Source organism: Pipra filicauda, unplaced genomic scaffold (assembly GCF_003945595.2).
Source record: "Pipra filicauda isolate LSUMZ 115617 unplaced genomic scaffold, ASM394559v2 scaffold1_size10287979_pilon, whole genome shotgun sequence".
In the NCBI taxonomy this organism is placed as follows: Eukaryota; Metazoa; Chordata; class Aves; order Passeriformes; family Pipridae; genus Pipra; species Pipra filicauda.
Genome location: NW_024104310.1, coordinates 671,037 through 686,856, shown reverse-complemented (window position 1 = coordinate 686,856; position 15,820 = coordinate 671,037).

Below are 15,820 nucleotides of genomic sequence, written 5' to 3'. Positions count from 1 at the left end.
GGTACATCTGTAGTTTTCTCTCCTATCTTTTATAACCTTACCTTTTAAAAACTGTGACAGTAGATCTCTGACTAGTTTAAACATTTCTCAATTACATTGTGAAGCTGAACAGCTCATTCATAGCTATTCTTATCCTTCCTTATTTCTTCATCATTCATCATTTAAAAGGCTGTTTCTGAGTTAATCCTCTGTGTCCTTTTGTTTCGAGTTGTGAATATTCATTTGGCTTAGGGAAGAGACAAATGTGGATTATCCTTTAAACGGTGCCTCAAGGTTAAATTGGTTGGGAAAATAAAGGATTCCAAAAACCAACTAAACAAAAGAAGTGTTATCCCAAACTCTGGCATTCCGCAAACTTGTCTCTTGGCAGCACTATAAATATGAGTTCACAATCTCCATGGAAGATTGTGAAGATTTTATTCCACCACTGTGCTTTTTCATAAGAAAGCAAAAGCCTTTTTTTTTTTTCTGAGATGAGAAAACTACAGCTAACAATGTTGACTCTGGGCTGATCATAATAGGAGTTCCTAGTTAATATCCCACCAAGGTGAGAAAAAAACAGTTTACACTTCCCAGAACTACTTTGTCTTCAGAAAAAGGCTGCCCTGAAAATAGAATGACCTCAACCGCAGCAATTCACACCCAGTCCAGCCTCTGAAGGCCACCTTAGCAAATATAACAATCTAAAATGAGTGGTTTCCTTTTCTTGTTGTTTTTAATAACTTTTGAAAGACTTCTGAAAGTCTCAAGTTTGATGTGTCACTGCCAAATGACAGAGATCTTTTCTCTGAAGATGTTTTCTATCATATATATGCATCTTAAGAGATTTAAAATGCAGAGATTGTGGAGTTCTCCTTCTACCATGGGAGTCAGTTTCTTTTTATGAACAAGTGACTCGAGACTAGATTCTTGCTAGATCTTCAAGTGGAACCCCTTCTTTTTCCAAGAAGGAAAAGTCCTGCCTTTATATCTCCTCAGGGTTTCTGCTTTAATATTCCTTTGGGTGATGGCAGTGAGGCTTTAGTGTGCCACTACATCAGTTCTTGATGATGTGACATGTAGAAAAGGTTTAGACATAGCCAACAATAGTTACATACTAAATATATTAGGCGCAGATGTGGAAGGCAAGAAATAGCTCAGCTCTGGTACAATGTCTGTTCTTTGAGACCATACTTGTTGAAGCATCATAAAACATACAGTAAAGGAGAGTTTTGCTTCAGGGACAGTGTTTTGCTTACTGGGTCTTTTTATTAAGTAGGGAGAGATGAAACATTACTTTCCACAGAGAAGCTTGAGTGAAGAAGATCAAGAAGTCTTTCATCTTGTGTTTTTTACTGTTGGGTTTTTTAATTCATTATCTATTTTTTGTGGCACTTGCTTTTCCCAAACACGTGAAGGAAAAGAACACTCGGGAAGTATCAAAGTCACTGGCTTTTTCTTATCTTTTTGCATTTTATTCTGTTTTCTCTGGCTTTAATCTCTGAGTAGAGAGGGAGAAGCTGCATGCAGAACATTGCCAGGAATAAAGAATGGAGGCAAATCTTACCTTTGCCTATCCCTATGAAGACGGTCGACAAAATCTATTTCCAAGAATCCTATGTAGTCCATTTTCTTGAAAGAGTACATAATTAATATCACTCTAGTCTTGTGGTATGTGCTGTTAGACATTGAAGAGGGCTTTTTTATGGCTCAGTGAGGAAAGTTTATTACTTTTAAGACATTTTGGTAGTTGAGTCTTCCTCCTCCATCCCCTTCCCTGCCTCTTCCACTTGGAAGTGTTAGTTTTTCTGAGTGTACCAAAGTGAGACTGGAAAAATTGAGGGAGATTTACTCCAACAAGGCTGCACCAGATCTGAATTGAAAAGCCTGTGAAGAGACATGCATAGACACCATAGTTTCATTAATCCAAGTTGGATAAAAGGTACTAGGCTGAGACTCATCAAGGACAAGTTGGAATCACTAGAAAACTTTTTTCAGCATTTTTTTTTCCCAAGGACCTGAATCTTTAATTAATTTAGACTCTCAAATATTCCTGACGTTAATGTAAATAATAAGACATAAAAAGACAAGTGCCAAGAGGTTTTTAATCTTGTCCCATACCCCAGGTTTTGGCCATGTGCATCTCACCATTTTGTCTAAGCCTTCTGAAACCACCGTAGCGATAGGGAGTTCTATAGCCTACAGCAGCCCTGGGAACAGTGACCTAATAAACCCTGTTTTAAGTTCTGTTGGCTAACCACTATTTATATATACATATAAATATATTTATATATAGTTTTATTTATATACAATAATGATTATTATACTTATAATGGTTGCTTCCTTTTTTTTTAATATTTATGTTGCTTTTCTAATTGTGCATTTTTTATGTGCTTGAGAGGAAGTTACGATGGAAGATAAAACTAAAACCTGCAACTGGAGATCCAAAGTGAATAAAAGCTAAATAAGTGCTCTGATAATCAGTACTTCAGTCACTTGCACAGAACTCTTGTGCCCTGTTTATCTTGCTGATCTCTTCAGGGCCTGATCCTCTCTTGTTGCCAGCATCAGCATAGTAACACCATCTGTGTGGACTATTTAAGGTAGAACAGGATTTGAGAAGGTTTTTGTGTTTGATTTCCACCATGAACATGAACACCACCAGAAGAAGGGCATTCCAGACAAGAGAAATGGCAAATATGAGGGTGATCCATTGTTCAGCAGATCCTGTTCTCTAACATTGTGGGCGAAAATTTCAACAAGTACTTGCTAGTGTTTCAACTACACTATTACTCCTATTCTTTAGGACTTCCCAGCTCTTTGTGTGGGAGAATATCACACCAGGCCCAACCAGGACAGAAGCCTTATGTTCACTGTAGCTCGGGTGTTTCAGCAATGAATGGAAACAATGCATGGTGCCATGCTTACCATATAGGCAAAATGGGCTCAGAGGCAAAGAGGTTCTGCTCCCTGGGCTGGAGGCTGTCACATATCTGAGCTGGTTGCTTCACAGCTAATTTAGTAAACAATGCAAATCATAGCAACCTGAGAGTGAAGAACATGCAAATTCACCTGTAGATCTGTGTAGTCACTTCATCTATACAAAATAAATTGCTAAAAAAAATTACTGTGCCTCAGGGACTCAGAGACCATATCTACTTATAAAGCACAGGGAAATACAAGCGTTGTATATTTTACCAAGGGGAGTTTTTTTCTTTCATTTCTTAAAAGTAACTTATAAAATCTTCCCTCATATTTGAAAATAGAAGTCTTGCTGTACTGGCAAAACTTAGTTGGCTTCTTGCAGGCATATTGTGTTGCTAAGGCTAAAAGAGAAACCCTTTCTTTCAAATAATTATTTAGAAGGTTGAAGGAAGATTTCATATCAACAAATTGAAGTTTCTTTCTTCTTGTTGTAGCTTTTATGAGTCTGAATGAAGCACTTCTCAGGTCTTTGAGACTTGTATCTGAAACTGTAATATACATCTTGTTTCCAATGTGACCTTTAAGGTTTTATATTTTTGATAGGCTGCTGTTCACAGCAGGGAAAAATGGCACGAGGAGATTTCTTTATGGCAGAATAAAAATGTGTTTACCTAAAGAAAAAGCAATACAGAGTGTAGACTTTTATTTCTTTTAAAATGACAGGAAATCAGAAAAAGCTTCCCAGAGAGTTTTTGAGGAACTTAGTTCACAACCTGTAGCAGATCTCATCAATGCTTGGGGTTAATTCTCTCATTTTGTTCTTTGAAAGACATGTATTTATATATATTTACTCTTCAGGAAAGATATTAGACTCAGGCTTGTTGAAATGATAACTTTTCTTCAGTGGTACAATGGAATAGCAGTTCAATTTGATTTAACCAGAAACTAATATGCTATGGGTCTTTGTCACCTTGAACTGACTGGGTGAGTTCATTTGGCAAAAGGATTACAGGCCAGGAACAGTCATTATGTGGCTGTACTGTCCTTTACACTTAATACAGACACATAAGTTGTGGATTTGGATGTCCTAATTAATCTTGACTTTACTCATCTCTGTGGGGAATTATGACAGCCAAAAGTCTGCCATAAACACAGAAAGAGATAATATGGTTTAACATTGGACTATCCATTTCATCTTTATTTTGGTCAAGGAATGCTATGGTACCACTCATCAGATCTTTTTGTAACCACATGTCACCGTCAAAGTGGGAATTATAGTGTTGTTCCCATTCTCCTTGATGTTCAGCAAAGTGCCTCAGGGACTGTAATAAGAGATACACAATCTCTTTGAAAAAATTTGGCTGCCTGTGACACTGTCAAGGTTTAGCCAAATGGATCTGGGGTTCAGATTTCACATAGAATTTTCCATTTAAACTTCCTGGTCTGGTCAATAATATTATGAAGAAAAGACTCAATAAGTATGAGCCTCATTTCCAGACCTTTGGTTTTCTGGGTGCTTTTTACCCAACTTATTACTTTGTCATTTCTTTACCATTGAAACATGAATAATGATACTCTACCCACTATATTTGTTGTAATAGGTTCTATAATAATGAACAGATTTAAAATGTTGCATTTTCACCCCAGTGTGTATTGTTCTTAAGTTACCTATATATTTCTCAGCACACCGGATATGATGATTTGCTGATCACCTCCATCAGCGTGTGTCACATTTGCTGTTTATACTGAAATGGGCCACATTTGGGAGAGTGTTACAGTATAACACCCATCAAGAGGAGAGTATAGCACCCATCAAGCAGCAGTGTCAGCAAGTTTTCTTTCATGCAAACTTAGAATCCCCATGGATGTTCAGAGTCACCACCTATTAAGTTCTGAACAAGGAGGAATAGCGAGGTCACAGAGAGAAAAATAACGTGCAGTTTGTAATTCAGCCCAAAGTCCCTATGAAAACACATGAAAGACATTTATTACAGTTTTTCAGAAACTCACATGACAGCCAGTTGGTGGTATTTTTGGTAAGGTAGAATTATGTCTATTATCTATGGAAATCCACAAAACACAACTTTCAGTAAATGAGTTTCAAATACCTCATACTCAGCAGGAAAAGTGTAACTGCCAAAGTAATTATTTAAAGTTACTGAAAACACAGTGTGTGCAGATAAATACTCCAAGATGATGTAAATTTTTAATGTACCCTGTTCTACCCTTCTGTGTCTGCTTTAATTTACAACCTTAATTTCACCATGTAAATCACTAAGCTATGTCACAGGAGTTTTTAAAATATGGCATCTAAGTTTACAGAACACTGTATCCTGTTTACAGGTTTCCTAACAAATGTCCAGGAAAGTCTCAAATAACAATGTCTTTGTGGCAGTTCAGCTGTCTCTATTTCCACTGTCCTTCTACAAAGTTTCCAAACAAATAACTCTGCTAAGTCTAAATTTTGAATATCTTATATTTTCTTTATTTGACAGAAAATGCATTAACATTATAAACATGCATTACTAGCAAAATAAAAAGAATAATGAATTTCAATTTACCTTAGTATAAATGGAAGTAGGAGAACGAATGATAAAACTGGTGCTAAGAAACTGTGGGGATTTGATTCTCCACAGAAAATTTCAGCAAAGTGTTTGGCCCTATTTATGCTCACTGCATTCAAAAACGAGCATTTATGTCTTCTATATTGAAGTGTAACTGTGAAATCAATATCCAATATAGTTAACATTCAGGTAAAGCAATTTCGGTTTCATCATTTCTACAGAGGTTTCATACAGAAATAGTATTACTATTTAAAAGTAAAATATAGCGAAGGATAAATGGATTGAAAATACTAACCCTAGAGAGATTGAAACCCAAACTGTAAATATTATGAATATTCCATGCTGGAGAGATGTTGGGATGTGCAGGATGCAAACGTACTTTACCTTGACAATGCAAAGTATTACTCACCTTAGTGTTCATTTTAACAAAGTTCTCAAGTGAAGATGGTTTTGTGTATATACAGACTTTGAAATGTATACTCAAACTTTAATTCAAATCTTCCAGTCATCCATGAGAACTGTTTCCAAAAATGTTGGTTTCTTCATGAGTAGAGCTAGTGGAAGAATACACATGGGAACTTGAGATTCCAGAGAAAGTTCAAATCTGAAATTACATCACACACATTTTGCTATTCAAAAATCATTCGCAACCATGGAATCTGACAGGGCTTCATTATATTCAGTGTGTAAATTCAGTGTGTAAATGTTCTGCATTGCATAACATAGGTCTCCACATGTTATAACAACCAGTATCAAATGCTTTTTCCTAGAATCTTAAATGTTAATGTATAGCTTCCTCTATCTTTCTTTGCCAGTTAATAGTAATAATAATAATAATAATAATAATAATAATAATAATAGCAATTAAGTATAAACAAGATAGAAAAGTTTTTGTACACATAAGTACATAAACATTTCTCACTAATTTATCTGCTATATATACATGCTGTTAAGGTTCCCAGTGTTATTTTATAGGCCTGTCTTCTTTCATGAGTATTGTTATCTGACAATGACAAATCCATTGTTTCTGGTTGTATCATGCTCTGATGCTCAGCCATCTCAATCTGCTCTAGTTGCTGGCTGAGACCTTCTTGGTGGGAAAAAATCTGAGGCACAACAAAATAGCTCAAAACAAGATATTTTGTTTATCTCTCTTTTCTTAGAGGTGTGTCTCCTCATTATGTAAGGCTGAAGTGACACTTCCACGTGAGTGGAATAGGATACCACCTTAGGATACTACTGTTGTTTAAAATATACTGTTCTGCACTGGGGACATGTATCTTATTATTTTCCCTGTATGACTTGCTCAGAGGACCCCTCATTAAGTGGATCATTTTACGTTGCTTAATTTGCCTTTTAGTAAATCTAAAAGTCCTTAGAGAATATAACATAAATCTCTGACTTTTGGCTTACTTTTCGAGGTTGAGACTGAATAAATTACCAACAGGTCTCTATTCTGGATTCAGTGGTGCTGCTCCCTAATTTAACGTCATTAAATATGGCTCTGAGTTTGATTTTCAATATTTTGAAAGGCATTTGTTTAATACTATTTTCTACTGAGTCATTAAAGTGGACATAATGGTGACTTGAGGTGACATAGAAAAGCCTCCACTTCTCTAAAAACGGCTTAAACACACAGCTAAACTGTAGTTTCCCATCAGACATTTAATTTTAGCTATGCCATGTTTAATGAAAAAGACAACCTGCTGGTAGATAGACGTCTGTGCTCGTGGTTTTTGCTTCTTATCCCTTGGCTACTGAAGGAAACGCACATGAATTTCCTTTGTAGCAGAGGCCAATATCCCTGACGATATCTTGAGTCCAACTACTAAGCTACAGCATCACACCCCACCACAACTGTTCTCTCCTTGCTGCATGACCAAGGTTGAACAAGAAGAGAGAGTCTTAGGAGATCTTGCATTTCTCCTAGCCTGGTAGCTGGGGATGTCTCCTTAGTCTTTGGAGATATAAGTTCAACTATTACAGGTGCTACATGCTTTAACTTGCAGACCAAAGTCCATTTAAGTAGTTAGCACAGACTTCTCAGGTTCCCTGGCTCAAACTCGGTGATGTCTTCACATTTTAGGCCTGTATTAAGCACATCTACCAAATCAGTGATTCAGGAATGTGGTTCAATCTTAACCCATCAAGTCATTAGGGCTTGTGTGTGAAAGTAGTAGCAGAAAAAAAATGAGATAAGCTCAGCTGGTTAGAGCATGGTGCTAATAATGCCAAGGTCACAGGTTTCATCCAGTCACACAAGAGCTGGACTCAATGATCCTTGTGGGTCCCTTCCAACTCAGATACTTTGTGGCTCTATCGTGAAATGGAGGTACCTACGGGTATGTGAACACTGATAGCCTCTCAGGCCCTGAAGTGGATCAAGAAGGATGATTTTGGGCCTGTCTATCTACAAAATGAAGACATATAACTTCCACCAGAGTTGCACTTTTGCTCATTAAGTACAATTTTGGATCACTCCCTCAGTATTGGCTTTCCTTAACCAGAGGAGGCTTTGAGCAAAAGCTGCCTTCTACTAAAGCCTTTAAAAGGTTCAGTTCTCAATTCATCTCACAGTATTTCCTGACCTTAGTAGAGAAATGAACAACACACAAGCAAAATAATAAATATGTATATAAAGCATAGGGAGGTTTTGGTGTTTTGGTGGTTTTTTTCTGTTTTGGTTTGGGGTTTAATGTTTTTGTTGTTGCTGTTGTTTGTTTGTTGTTTTTTGCTTTGTTACTGTTACTGTTGTTTTTCTTTTCTTTGTTTGGGTTGGGGTTTTTTAAAGTCATAAAAATTTCAGCTGGTAAACATTCTGATGCACTTCTGTGTATGTTTAATTTCATTTTCGTTCTGGCTGGGAAAGGAACCACAACAAACCCAGTGAAGATCTTTATAATGCTTTAATGTATGGGGCAAAAGAGGGCCTTGCTACATCTATATTGTCAGAACTATTCAAGTCATAAATAGAATTGGACTTTTTAAAGTCATGTGGTAACAAATGTTTATATTTAGGAAAAACTACGTGTTTCTTCCCTGCCAAAACTGCTAGATATCAGAACAATATACAGTCTAAAGTAATTGTCCACACTCTTACAAATTAAAATGTCATGTATGTGGCATAGAAAATCATTGCTGTGGGATTCCCTAATATGTTATTATATTACGTAAGTCACCACATAACAGAAACAGAGGACAAAAGTGTTGGCTCTTGTAAATTCAATAAAAAAACCTTTTTTTCCCCTTCATTTCTATGAATCAGAAGCCCTGAAAGTTTCCAGTTCTTTCTTTTCTGTTCCAATGGCTTGATATATTTACGGTCTTTGTAAGAATCAGAAAGAAAAAAAAAATGTCAGCTGTCTGAGATTCTTGAGGTTAAGAGCTATTTAGATCCCAATTTACTTAGGAGTAAATACAGGTGCTGTAAAGACATCACTTCTTAAAGATCTTGAGCTTTATGTAATAAGTTAACTGTTCCAGGTTCCTTAGAAGACATAAACACCATGTTTTCATGTGTTTTCTCATTACTTTACTTCAAGAGGAATAATGTTTCAGAATTTAGTTTACAAAATGCAGCTGGAGTTGGCATTACAGTTGGGAAAAGCTCAGCATCATAGCCCACAAAGGGAATTTCTTGGGTTCATCTCTGAGGGTGTGTTGCCGTATGGGTGTTTGTGTTTGCTTTCATTTTGCTTGGATACTGTAAATATAAAATTAGTTTTGATTTTTCACAAGTGATATTCAAATCACCATAAGAACTGCAAAGTACATTCCATCAGTCACATGGCAACTTCTTTGAAAGTTTGTGCTTTTTCTGTCTGTAACATTATATTCTTGAGAAAAATTTTTACTTGGCTTTTTTTTTTGCCTCTCTCTCTTTTTTTTTTTCTTTTTATTTTTTCTTCTGTGGAAACAAAACAAAGCTCTTGGCAAGGCAGCCTGCACTTACAACCCTCTTCCTTCTCCTTTGTGAGGCGTGATGTCACCACTTGGCACTGGGCAAGCCATTGTCTCGGCAAGACTCCCATAAATGGCCTTTCTGTGCTCCTGATTTACATGTTAAGAAATCGGATGGGAATTGCTTGCTGTGGCGACTCCCACTTTCCTTTCAGTTAAACATGATTTGGTAGTAAATATCCACAGGATACATTGTTATTCATGGTACATCCTGTCTACCACCTAAGTACTCTTTTTTGTCGTTTTCTGGAACTCACAATTTGAAAGGATTTTGTAAAATAAAACTCTTTTTCCCTTCTCTCCTTTCTCCACCCTCTGCTTCCAAACATTACAAATGTTGGCTCTGATGTTTGAATATTTCAATCCTAGAACAAAGACAACTTGTTTCTTTATTTCAGAAGTAAACTCATAATGGTGGCACACTTCCAGAGTGGTGTCCTATTCCTCACAGAGTCGTATTTACTGTGCCTCTTATAAGTCATGGTAAAGCTATTCTATTTTGAAACTGCTCAGGATTGATTCATTTTATAATGAAGCATTCCCTTCTGGATTGCAAAAATGTGTGGGGTTAAATTGGAAGATAAAGGAGGTTTAGTGATTAAAGAGTTCCTCACAGCCGTCTCAGGCTTTGGCAAATAACTTTATCTGGTTTCCACCTGTAAATTGGGAAAAATACTTCTCTATGCTTTTGCTTTGGGTGTTATTGGGTTTGGGGTTTGTTTGGTTTTGTGTTGGGTGTTTTTTAAGTGATTTGAAGCTTTTAGGAGCAGTGGATCCATGTATGTATAAGAACTACCCCAATGGATTCCTGATCTCAGATGAGCACTCCATAAGCCATTGCGATAATAAAACTAATAATAATCAAATCCCAAAGAACTTTGAGCTTAGTGGAAGTTCATATCTCATCTGAATAATTTTCCTCTCTCACAGAATAAGCACATAGTAAACAATGGCAAAATGTCCTCTGACTTCCGGAAAGTCAATACCACTCACCAGTGAGCCACATCATTCAGAATACTACTTAGGTCTGTATTCAGGATTTAGGTGGCTCTCAGTAGCAGGAAAAAGCTTGATGATGTGATATCTTCCATTTTTTTTTTAGCTTTTAACATTATGTCTATGATGAACATTTACCATCTGCATTTGTTAGAATGTGATAGGCAGGATCCCTGGTTGATACAAGTCAATGTTGTTCTGATTTACACTATATTAGGTTTGGCTCTCTGCCTTTTAAATAAAAAGGGAGCTCAGATATTGTTGTAAGTACTGCTGTGAGCTATTTTTACTTAGTCAACCAAGAAAAAATATCACCGTTCTAAATACAGAGAGTTTTAACAAGTCCTGAGTAGGTACTCCAGGGCTGTGAAAAATCTGTTTCTTCTCAGTGAGCATCTGGAACCCCCAGTGGAGCTCTGGCCTGTTCCCATACGCTTTTCTTCCAGCAATAACACTGGAGAGTGGCAGTTTCCCATCAGCTCCGCAGCGCAGAACTGTAACCTCAGGAAGGAGTGAATAAACATCATTGCCAAGCAGCAGCTCCTGAGGAGAAGGGTGAAATTTCACGTGTTTAGTTCATGTGGAGAAAGGAATGTTGACCAAGTTCATCTGAATGATTGGAAAAATATCCTGGGCTTCACTAAAATTACTTTCTCCTTCTAAGGGCTTGACAGCCACTTTCTGTTTCATGACAGCAACATTTTCCAACAACAAAATCACCAAATAATGCTGAAGTAACCTTATGGAAAAAATTATTAAGCAACTGGCTTATAATTAGCTAAACAAAAGAGACACTTTTTAAGACACACTTTACATTGCGAGTACTGGATAAGACTGTAATCTGTGTTTTATCAGACAGCCTGTGTGCCTAAACACAATGCCAATTTAATATTCAAAAGCCTATTTAGTGTTTTGAGAGCAAGATGTTGATATCCTTTACACTTATTAAAATCAAGCTAATGCAACTAAATGTTATTATTTAATTAATAACTTCACAAAGCAAGAGATATTAATGTGTGCAACAATACCTTCTAGGAGATAATGCATTTTTCTAAGTTGGACCTCTGAAAGGATACAAACGTACTCATCTGAAACTTGGAGTAAAAAAAATATTAAGACAACTAAGAGAAAAAATTAGGGAGACAGTAACCAGTGAAAGAAAGGGAAAGAGAGAACAGATATGGTAGAAGAGGTTATATATAGTATGGAAAATCAGTTACAAGGATTTGAAAACATCTGGAATACATTTCTGGAATGTCTCTGAAAAACAAAGTAAACCACAGGAGGAAAGTCAGACTAAGCGTTACTCAATTCTTTTCTTCCTTTCCTTTTTATAGAGGGGGAGATGCAAAAAATGTTTGATGTTAATGGAAAAATTCCTTCCAGTATATGTGTTCTGCCTTCATAGGCCTCAACTGAGTAAGCACAAACCTAATTTTAAACATTTCAACAGCTCCTTAAAAATCAATGGGATTATACTTGTGTTAGAATTAGGGGTATAAAAGGACCTGACTGAAAACCTCTTTCCTGTGTTTTTGATGAGGTTTGGAACAGACCGGCTCCAAGTGCCTTGCCTTCAATGTCCTACACCTTGAAATCTACAGATTTAAAAGTGTCTTTTTCTAGCTGAACAAGAGCTATAGAAAGACTAAAGTCCAGTGAAGCACAGTTTTGTCCTTGTTCAAACTCAGTATGCAAAAAGTTTTAAGAGTGGAGAGGTTAGCAAAAGAAAAAGTTTGCAAAGTACCACTTAAAATAACCATCAACTTTTTCTATGAATGAAAGAAGCATCTAAAAGGAAAGATTTTCAGATCTGTAAAATTGATACAGATGACAGGTTATACTTAATTTTACAAGTATACTTTGTATTGTTCAAAATTTAACCGCCGTTGCTGAGATATGTATCCACCCTTAAGAAAATGTAGCAATTCTGATGTTAGCTACAAGTCAAGGTTTTTATCTGAAACAATGACTTGAACCTCCTCTATCCCATTCTTGTGAAAAACAAAACTAAAACAATAAAAAAAGAAGTGTTACTCGGGAAGAGGCTGCGAGTGCATCAGCAAAGTTGATGTCAAGAGAAAGGGATCAGGCCCAAGGAGGTCTTCCAAGCTGGAGAGTTTGCAAAATACTGTGAATTCTGGACCTGAAACAAGCTGATGTATTCCAAAGACAGTAAGTTTGTTCTGAAAAACAAATAAAAGTAGTGCAAAAGTAACACTCTAGGGAACTTTGTATCTTCTTACTTCCCACGCTCCATTATTCCCAACCTAGTGTCCCCTCATGGAATTGCTCAACTCTTATGATCCCTTAAAAACAAGGATGCTCTGTTATCAGCAGTAGGAAAGGGTTATCTTTGTGGCCATGCTTGCTAAGGTCATATTTTGATTTTAGCCAACTTGAAAACAGAGATCTGATGCATAAGCATTGTAACTGACCTTAGTGGTGATTCTACACCATCATCTGTGTTTGAACCCAGGCCAGTCACAGCTTTTGTAAAGAGAGGAGGCATTCTTCAACGCATCTGAATTTTGTATTCCTCTTCCCTAAATGCCTTACAATTAGAATCCAAAATAAAAAAAAATTCTGCCTTTTAGACAATTACATGATACATCAGATTTTTCTTTTATTTTTTTTTTGGAAAATGACATTTTTAATCTTTAATACTATAAACCAGGACACTGTATAAGGTGGAATTACCCACCTTCCATCAAATATGTCTTATAATAAGGTTTTCAGTCCTTAAGAGAAGAACCCAGAACTTATACTTACATGGATTCCACATACATAGAAAATTTCTGTGGAAGTGATGAAGTCACTTCTGCACAAAATCTGAGAATTAGGGTGTTCTCCCAGGAAAAAAAAAAATAAAAAAAAAAGGTAAAAAAAAAAAGGGTTATGGATTAATTCCCTATTCATTCTCCAAACTTCCTGAATGATGAAACAACAGTGTCTTCTGAAGGGCTGAAAATGACAAACAGATTTATTTTTATATCAGCCAATGTGCAGAAGACAAGTCAAATTTCTCTGGCCAGAAAGAGGCAAAAAGTTTAGCTACTTTGTGGCTAGAGTTCTCACAGGAAAATCTCAGTAATTCAAACGTTGTCAAGTACATTAAGCTGAAACTGCATAAAATTTACAAGGAGACGTTCTGTGGTCAACTGTAATCCAAATGAAGATGTTTCTTATAAGTTCTTTATTAGTATCCTTTTCAGAGTTGCCAAAAGATAAGCTATTGAACACTTTCTATTAGATCTTATTTTGACAATACATCACTAAATATTTCTAAAGAACAAAGCATAACTGTGCAATATTTTAATCAACTATTTTCCTGCCAAAATAAACTTTATGTATTCAATTCAGTAACAGAGCCTGGACATAACAATTAAATAACTGCAGTGTAGTTTTATTCAACTTGACAATTCCAATTATGGACCCTTTTACGCAGGATTTTTGATGATGTATGTTTAAAGGAGACAGGTAGGCAAAGTAGTGTACTCAGGGCAACCTTACTTGAAATGCAAGTTTAATTTGCATTATTGATAGACAAAAAAAGTACAAAAGGTTTAATGGAGTTTAATGAGCACGTCTTGTGAGTGCAGCATATTCCCAATAGCTCGTGTCTATTATCTCAGCATTATAGTAATCCTAGGAGTCTGTTAGTAGAAATGGGTGAGCTTTTCCCATCTTCTGCCTCTCTGGCTTTTTCATCCAGTGCTTTTCTATTGCCTTTGGAAGAAATAGCAGCTTCTCAACTTTCCTTCCACTCACGGACTCCCACTGTGAATCCTGCTTCAAACTGCAAAATACAATCACAATGGGCATGAAATTCTCTTTCTCATATCCATTTGCCAGGTGCAGTAATTGCACGGTGAGCATGAAATACCAGGGGAATCCTCCTATAAAGTGAGTATTGAATGGACAACAAGCATAAATGGCAAAATCATAATTCTCTGATCCTAACACTCCTGTCCTTTCTGTGCATTAACTAAATTATTTCTTCTTCTTATCTGCTACAAAATGGGTGATTATATGTTCCAATAAAATGATGTATTGAAAAATGTAATCTTCATGTCAATTCATAATCAGTTAGGGCTATCTTTAATTCTCATGATGTTTTTCTTAGTGGTAAGTGGTGTACAAAAGCAATTTACATTCATGGCTAGTTGATCAATAGGTCACGTCCATGATAGCCTAGATTACTTATGATTTCTGCCATTGGTACTTGTGCATGTTATGTGTTGATATTTCTGCTACCCTCACTTACACTTTTCAAGAAAATAACCTGTTTAAAAAGTAGAAAATAATAAATACACTTATGTAGGATCTTTTATGATGAAAATTTAGTTTATTAAATTAATGAAAATGGACATGTATGTATGCTATATTTTCAATCACCAAAAGATACAGGAATAGAATGGTACATCTCTGTGTGCTAAAAAATTTTCTGTGGAAAGTGGTTTCTTTTCAGAGAATAACAACAATAGAATCTTTTATTTCTTTGGAAATGTCTTTTTTGTTTTTTTTTAATAAGAATAGCAAGTGTTGGAAAACTAAGTTATTTTTTTATTAAGAAAGTAGTTATTTCGGAGGTGTCAATAGTATTTATAGAACTGTAATTATATCAGATTTTCATTCCCTTCTCTGAATTGTTCATTATGGTAAAATGTGTTAACAATACTGTCTCACTAAGGGGAAAATGCTGTGATAACATTGTCTGATATGTCATCTGACTGAAAAATATGTGACAGAAGAATATAGTCGTGGTTTTAATAGTGCACAACCATTCAAAATCTAAAACTTTAGACAAAAATCTTTAATTTTCAGCTGAAAATTATTATTCTTTATTTTTTCCTTTTTAATTAAATATGGGAGCATTGTTGAATATTTTCACTAGGGATAGGTGAAGGAAACATCTACTTGAAGACAAATGAAAATTCCTGACAACTCTTTCTTCAGTATTTGGCCACTGTTATTCATTCAGAAACTCAGTGAATTGAAGAGACAGACATGCTACAAGTGTCATGTTAATCAGCAATAGTGCTGTAGAGCTCATGGCAGTACATATTAGATTGGAAATGAATTACACAGTAGAAAAATGTCAATGAGAAAAACTGAAGCCTACAGGACTGGCTTTTTTTTATTTGTAGTACAAATTTTACTTGATCATTCATGTTCTACAATTAAACAAATTAAAGAAGATTTCAGCTCAACTTGAGTTTAATGGGAGAAATATCTCATACTGGGGATAAAACTGAGACAATATTGTCCTAGGTAATATTATATAATGTTTTTGGAAAACATTGCATTAAAAATTAGCCAAGAAAGAGGCACTGACCTATTATAAATTTTGGGGTTTCTGTCAGTTAAACGACTTCTGCTTCAATAACTCGCAT